This window comes from Gadus macrocephalus, chromosome 23, assembly GCF_031168955.1.
Source record: "Gadus macrocephalus chromosome 23, ASM3116895v1".
In the NCBI taxonomy this organism is placed as follows: Eukaryota; Metazoa; Chordata; class Actinopteri; order Gadiformes; family Gadidae; genus Gadus; species Gadus macrocephalus.
Window position 1 is genome coordinate 5,281,202 of NC_082404.1, and position 8,498 is coordinate 5,289,699.

Here is an 8,498-nt window from a genome sequence, read left to right on the forward strand (position 1 = left end):
CACACACACACACATACACACACACAATCAGTGAGGTAGAAAGCATATTGGACTTTTCGACACATCAAGGTTACAAAGACATACATCTGCAACAACGGTTGCATACACACACAAACACACACACACAAACACACATATAATGTGACTGCTAACACAGACATTCACATACTTACATGCATACACACAAGTACATCAATGTAAACAGATACACACACACACTTATAACACACACACTCACATCGCTGGCCAGCTTAGCAGCCTTGGTGGCGTTGACGATGTCTGGACGGTCCGCAAGTGTGTTAGCGAAGCTGTGGAGCTCCTGTTTACCTTTCCTGTAGCCCACCTGCACACAGCAGCAACAACATGCTGTCAACGTGTGTGTGTGTGTGTGTGTGTGTGTGTGTGTGTGTGTGTGTGTGTGTGTGTGTGTGTGTGTGTGTGTGTGTGTGTGTGTGTGTGTGTGTGTGTGTGTGTGTGTGTGTGTGTGTGTGTGTGTGTGTGTGTGTGTGTGTGTGTGCGTTTGTGTGTGCACCTCGCTCTGGTGCTTGTGGACCTCCATAGCGTGTTGGATCTCTGGGATGGTCTCCATGGTGTTGTAGTTGGCCTTGCCTCTATCCTTGTTATACTGCTCCTTATAGAGCTTCTACACATGGAGAGAGACATGTTGTAACTCTTGTATAATTTGACCCCATCCCAGCTTTACCAACTATTCCCAGTGTGGAGATGAGATGCATACACATAATATAGTCTGAGGTACATGTTTGATTTGAATTTCCATAGTTATTTTGCATACAATTCTCACTGTTTAGACAAAGGGAGTGGCGAGAGAATGAAGGTGTGTGAGATGCGGAGGATGAACAGATTTGAGAAGGAAAATATAGTGAAAGGGGGAGAGATTAATATGGAAGTCGAGAGTTAAGAAAAATGCGAAAATATATGCTGAAAAAGAACAGGAAGAGAATAGATAAGGGAGTGGATAAGAGGATAAATAGATAAAGACATGTCTTGTATTGAGGGCACAAGGTGTCTGTAGTCAGCAGTACTCAGTCATTACATACACACACACATTTTAATTCTTTATTTGAATCCACCATCACATCTCCTGCGCCACACTGCCAGACTGCCTATCACTGCTGATATGGAGCACAACTTTGCTAAATGTTTAGATTTTCTGCTGGAGAGCCCCACTAGTGTCTAAAGCATATCTTTCTTTGCTGCATTAACGATGGCGCGCACACACACACACACACACACACACACACACACACACACACACACACACACACACACACACACACACACACACACACACACACACACACACACACACACACACACACACACACACACACACACACACAAGCCTGGGGCCAACAGCCAGTGTTGTAGCTGTTCCCTTCGGAGCCTCCTGTCTGAGGAGATGCTACATTGATGCTAGCGTGTGTAACCACACTCAGCATGGAGACATGTTGTGCATCACATGCTCCAGTTAGCTTCACCACAACAAAACCACAACAAGCAATCCATCCTGATGAATGATATAACAGCAATGGCATTCACTACTATAACACTACTCTGGGGCTGTTATATATATATACTAGAGTTTCCAAGTATACAGTTTATATTAATTACAACCTCTAGTAGTAATTAAACCCATAGCAATAATGTGGAAACCCCAGTCGATAATGTAACAAATTTCTGAGCGCATAATATCATAACATTTTGCCTATAATTGTACAACGTATAACATTCGTTCACCACAAATGACTCTTAAAAGCAGAGCCAACATTTTAATATATGTTAACCATTCAGCAATCAAAAGGTAACAGGCTGATTATCATTTAGGGGGCCACTCAATGACATGCAGAACCATCATCAACACGCCCACTGAATTGGTGTGAGAAATACCGACTTTCTACTCCTCATTCACATATAAGGTAATTTATATTTCAAAATGTCAAACTGTCCATAATGCATATAATAAATGTACTACTTATTTGATTGACTTACTACTAAACCAACTAAACAAAAAACCTTTTCATTTATTCTTTAATTTATCGAATTAAATGTTGATTCTGGTCAGTCGTATCTTAGTGTGTGTGTGTGTGTGTGTGTGTGTGTGTGTGTGTGTGTGTGTGTGTGTGTGTGTGTGTGTGTGTGTGTGTGTGTGTGTTGGTGCGTACATGAATGTGTGAGCATGTGTGTGTCTATGAAAGTAGGTTAATGTGTATGTGAGTGTGTGTGTGTGTGTGTGTGTGTGTGTGTGTGTGTGTGTGTGTGTGTGTGTGTGTGTGTGTGTGTGTGTGTGTGTGTGTGTGTGTGTGCGTGTGTGTGTGTGTGTGTGTGTGCGTCTGTGTGTCTGTGAATGTGTGTGTGTGTGTGTGTGTGTGCATGTATGTGAGGGCAGTAGGTCATTGTCTGTACCCTGAAGCCCTAAGTCAAATATACAGCTGTTGTGTACGTGTCCCGGCCAACACACCCCCACCGACACGCGTCCACGATGCCCTGGTGCGTGTCTAATCACATCTCGTCGACCTCAATGTGGGCTTTTGTTCCCAGACAAAGATAAAGCGTGGAGTCGATGTGAGTGCATTGTGTCACATGGAGCCGTCCACTATGAAGGACGTCTGCTCACCACAGTTCTGGTCTCAACGGGCTTCATAGGCCCCCCTGGAAATGTGTACGTTCTGAGAGCTTCTGGGTTAAAATATCTGAACCTTTCAGAAAGGCTGCAGTCATCACTGCCGCTTCTTTACAGGTCAACCAATCATATATGAGACGGGGCGGTCCCCGTCGACCTTGTGGAGGAGAAGATGGAAGAGAAACTTGTTCTGGCCGTGTCCGTCTATTCGGAACTAGTCTATCAAACAACGGCGGTAAGGCCTTGTCCCCACTGTTAGGGGCTGCTAGGCTGGAAGGAGTCGAGGGCCCCCCACTTACGTTGCTCTGGGTGCGGCCCTGCTCCTTGGCGAACACGGTCTCGATGGTCTGGGGCATCTGGGAGTACAGACTGGTCCCAGCGTCCTTCCTCCCCTCGTCCCTGTACACCTTCTGTTGGAAAGAAAACGAGGCAGAGGAAGGTTTAGTAACCTAACCTTAATCGTACCTCAGGCAGCCAGATACACAAGACCACCAATTGTCGTCTTGTGTTGATGTGTTTGTTTGGGCCGGGGGCCGAGGGGTTACCAGGAACAATGTAACTTGGAAGTAAAAATCTTTATCAGAAGTGTGCATTCGTGCTTGTGTTTGTGCGTGTGTGTGCATGTGTGCATGTTCATGTGTGTGTGTGTGTGTGTGGGTGTGTATGTTTGTGTGTGTGGGTGTGTTCATGTGTGTGGGTGTGTTCGCGTGTGTGTGTGTGTGCGCGTATGTGTGCCTATGTGCGTGTTCATGTGTGCGTGCGTGTGTACCTCACTGCACAGCTGGGACTGCTCCTTTGCGTGTTGCATGTCTCTGGTCTCAGGGAGGACGGAGTAGAGAGGGGAGGACAGCTCCTTCTTACCCGCCTCCTTGTACTTATTCTAACGTCAAAGAAGAAAACCACATGTCACTCAGGTCCACCACATGTCGATCAAATCCACTGCATTTCAATCATATCCACCACACTTCTCTCAAATCCCCCACATGTCACTTGAATCCCCCACATGTCGATCGAATCCACAACACGTCAATCAAAGCCACAAAATGTCACTCAAAACTAAAACAATGACAACAAATAAATGAATAAATAGAACTGTCCACAAGAATAATGGCAATTCAGCCAAATAAACAAAAAGAAAAGTGATAAGATATCCACGGTAAAGACATGTGAAACAAACCAGGACAACGTTAGCTTCATCAAAACCCTACTAAATAATGTTTTTGCTTTGAGTCGCTCCGGTTCTATCACTGTTTAGTAAAAACAAGCTAACACAGAGTCACAGCTAGCATGCATTATGCTTTTAACAAGAACTGAGCATGTTCATGGAGGTTGGGTGTGTGTTAAGAACACATTGTGCTGCCCCTACTAAAATTGTTTCTACGACAAATATAAACAAATAATAATAATAATGCACACATACAGAAATCTAGAACTGCACAACCCAACAAAGACGCATTATACACACTAATGCACACCAAGATAAACACCGCAGACACACACAAAAACACAAAAACACACAGACACACACACACACACACACACGGTTTCCCCACCTCACTGTGTGTGAGAGCCATCTCCTTGACAAACTGTGTCTCCAGTGTCTCTGGGAGCAGAGAGTGCAGGGTGCAGGACAGATCCTCCTTGTCCTTCTTGTACTTGGACTGTAGAACGTGCAAGGAAGCCAAACAACACAGACAGAAATGAAAGATATACATATGATGAAACACATCTATTTTCCAGTGAGTGTATTTTCTTAAAGGGAGGTATCGTATACTAATATATCAAAATGAATCAAGGGTGGTATTTCATACTACTAAAACATATAATAAAAAAAAAAAATTCATTTGAGTGTATTTTCCTTAACATGGGCCTTTTACACTTCTAATAAAGATTGACCAAGTGACCTAGTGACCTGAATCTGACCTCATTGTGTTATGTGGGACACAAGCCGTGTGCTTAATAGTAGGGAATAGACCTCGAAGATGTATTCATCGTTTTGGAGACATTCGTTCTTTTAAGTGAGGAATTGACTGGTGTCAACAAGACAGTTGAGAGCTGCGAGTAGTGCACCTCTCCACAGGTATAATGGCTGCCTCCGGAGGAACCAGCGGGTGCAGTCTAGACTCCAGAGTATGGGTTTGTGTTCTCAAATCACTTCAACCATGCTTCACAAAACAATAAGTCAACCTGTGTCTAAACCCCACTTTAAGAGCCAGGCGAGATAGATTCAGCACCAAACTCTGTATACTTGGTCATTATTTAGAGATACAGTTTCATATATAGCAAAACAGATATAGACATATACAGTCTAACAGATATAGCTTGTGTATTGAATTATAGCAGCAGACTTTTTAACAGATACCTCACAATTTACCTCACTTTTACAAACTAAATTGGTTGAGCATTTGGAGAAATATCGAGTATTATGATCAAGAGTGATGCATGGTTGCATATTTCTTTGACAAACCTTAAATCATTTGCAAACAAACACATGCACAAGCAAATGGTCAAACGCAACCACCCACACACACACACACACAATAACTCACACCCACACACATCCACACACACGCACCTCACTCTGCATCTCAGAGATCTGCTTCGCAAATTCATTCTCCCTGGTGTCGGCCATCTTGTGGAAGGCACTGCTGCTGGCATCCTGCTTGCCTTTCTGCTTGTACTTAATCTATCACACACACAGACACAGACACACGCACACGCACACTAATGAATAGATGCACACATTAACTCAAAGACAATAAACAAGTGCAGCGTCCAATGTTTATCAAAATGTACAATCCTCACAATTATCATCTCAGAAAATACATAAACTGGGATTTGCTGCCCTATTAAAGAATAAACCAATGCATGTAAGGGACTATCCATCCCCACATTGTATTATTCATTAACAAAATGACTCATTCTTTTTCTGTATAGCGCACCACACTATTCTTTCAGTAATTTGGTCCTGAACTTCTAAAATGCTGTTGAATCAAAAAGTCCACATAAAGTATTTTTTTTATGTTTATGTACATTCAGTTACATAAGTTACTTGGGTTGCAGTGAAACACCACCATCCCACACACCCTCCCTGCGTGGCGCTGCATGGGAGTGGAACCCCCCTGGGCTGGCAGTGGAGGACAGCGCCCGGCCCTCACTCCCACCCACCTCACTCTGACGCTCAGAGGCAGCTTTAGCAAGCTGGAGGTCCACCGTGTCCGCCAGCAGGGAATACAGGCTGGAGCTCGTCTCCTTCCTCCCTTCCTCCTTATACTTCACCTGGAGGAGGAGGGGAGAGGAGGAGAGGAGGAGAGGAGAGGAGGAGAGGAGGAGAGGAGAGGAGAGGAGGAGAGGAGAAAAGTGGAGAGGAGAGGAAAATAGATGAGGGTAAAGGAGAGGAGAGGTGGTAAGGGGAGAGGAGAGGAGCAAATAGGGTAGAGGAGAGGAGAGGAGACAAGGGGATAGGAGAGTAGATTATAATCAAGGATGAGAGGAGAGGAGAGGAGAACGAGACGGGAGGAGTCGAGGAGATGAACAGGAGAGGGGAGGAGGTGAGAGGAGAAGAGAGGAGGTGAAAGGAGAATAAGACCAGAGGAGAGAAGAAGAGAGGAGAGGAAAAGAGATGAGGGTAAAGGAGAGGAGAGGTGGTAAGAGGAGAGGAGAGGAGCAAATAGGGTAGAGGAGAGGAGACAAGGGGATAGGAGAGTAGATTATAATCGAGGAGGAGAGGAGGAGAGGAGAGGAGAACACAGAGGAGAGGAAAGGAAAATAAAGGACAGTGGAGGAGCAGAGCGAGGAGGAGAGGGAGGTGGGAGGAGAATGAGAGCAGAGGAGAGGAGATGAGGAGACCAGATGGTGTGAGCTCACGACAGGGCTAAACAATACCAGTACCAGTGAGTAGGAGGAGCAGCAGGCTGTTAATGCGCCATGAAAGGTGCTGGAAGCAATACAATTTGTAAAACTAAGTGTTAAATAGCTCTTTATTCAAACAGCCATCACTGATGGAAAGTGTTTGGTCAAAAACAAATTCCCGTTCCCACTTCATGCTGAAAATAAACGCCTGGTGAAACGGAAGAAAAGAAAAGCTACCAAGAAAACTGACAGGAGCCACTCAAGAGCCGTGTATATGGTGACGGAGAGAGAAAGGAGGAGAGGGTTGACTGCAAAAACAGACGGGGAAAAAGGACAACATCGCTTCCAGTGCCTTTTAAGAGCAATACTGTTGTACCACTTATGCCTCTTGCCTTGTAGTGAGCCAGCGTCCTGCAGCACTCAGACACAGTGAAGAATGAGGGAGTAGGAGAGGTAGACTATGGTATAGTCAGGCTCAGAGTGGTGTACCATTCCAACGTCGACTGTGAATGGGGGGATACGATGAGGGCGAGGAGGGTGGTATTGCCACCCAGTCCTGGTCCTTTACCACTACAGGAATGCCCTTGAGCGAGGCAGATGTTCCCAACGCTGTGTGAAGCTCTGTTGTGTTCTCAATGGTTCCTCATTGTCTACCCTGACGTGTTAGGTTAGACCCTAGGGGGTCTAATGCTCTATTTGTGAGAGGGAGGACCCCATTCGTTTTTATAGTACTGATAACAGCATGGGTCTGCCTTTCTGTGTGTGTGAGTATCTTTGCATGATCGACAGAATGTGTGAGTATCTTTCTATGGTCAGTGTGTGTGTGGGTGTGTCTCTGTGTGTGCATTGTTTGTAGCGTATAAATGTCCATAAGTGTGTGTATGTGCAGCATGTTCATGGGTTTGTTTAGCGTGTATGTGTGTTTGTTTGTGTGTGTGTGTTTGTGAATACATGACTATGAAAGTGTTTGAGGGCATGTGTGTTTTTGTGTGTGTGCCTGAATATGTGTTTGCTTGCGTGCATGTGTGTACGCGTGTAGGTGGGTGTGTGTACGTGTGGGTGTGTGCTTGCATAAGCGGTGTGTGTGTGTGTGTGTGTGTGTGTGCGTGTGTGTGTCTGTGCATGTGTGCGTGCGTGCGTGCGTGCGTGCGTGCATGTGTGTGTGTGTGTGTGTGTGCATGTGTCTGTGAGCGTGCATGCGTGCGTGGTTGTGTGTGTGTGTGTGTGTGTGTGTGTGTGTGTGTGTGTGTGTGTGTGTGTGTGTGTGTGTGTGTGTGTGTGTGTGTGTGTGTGTGTGTGTGTGTGTGTGTGTGTGTGTCTGTGTGTGTGCGTGCGTGCGTGCTTGTGTGTGTACCTGACTCAGCAGGTCGGTAGCCTCCTTGGCGTGCTGGGTGTCCAGTGTTTGCGGTAGCAGACGGTACAGGGACCGGCTGGCCTCCCTCCGCCCAGCCTCCTTGTACTTGGCCTGGGAACAACATCAGCAGTCACTCCCTGGGTCCAACACGCAGCTCCACACATTTAGCCATCAGCACAACAATGTAACATGAACGGATAACATGTTGCTTTGATTACAATATACTAGGATATGATACGATAGAACAGAGAAGGAGGGGGTTATAATGGAGAGAGGAGGAGAGGAGAGGAAGAGAGGAGAGGAGAGGAGAGAGAGGAGAGGAGAGGAGAGGAGGGAGAGGAGAGGGAGGAGAGGAGAGGGAGGAGGAGGGAGGAGGAGAGCGGAGGGAGGGGAGGGAGGGCAGGAGAGAGAGATGTAGGTGATGAAGGAAGAGAAGTGGAAGTGTGAGGAGATGAAAGAAGAGGAGAGGAAGGAATAGAGAGAATATAGAGGATAGAATAGCAGTTCCTGCCTCACCTCGCTCTGTAGCTCAGAGACGGTCTTGGCGAACTGGGTGTCTGAGGTCTCTGGGAGTTGAGAGTAGATGCTCTGAGAGAGACTCTTCTTACCGTCCTCCTTGTACTTGTTCTGGAGGAGAGGGGAGGACAGCAA

General features: G+C 46.0%; 1 protein-coding gene across 2 annotated transcripts in view; it reads right to left on the minus strand.

Moving 5' to 3' along the window:
• The window catches only part of nebl (nebulette), a 41,040-nt gene that overhangs the window by 12,200 nt on the left and 20,342 nt on the right, over positions 1–8,498 (minus strand). The gene's annotated exons all lie outside the window — the stretch shown is intronic.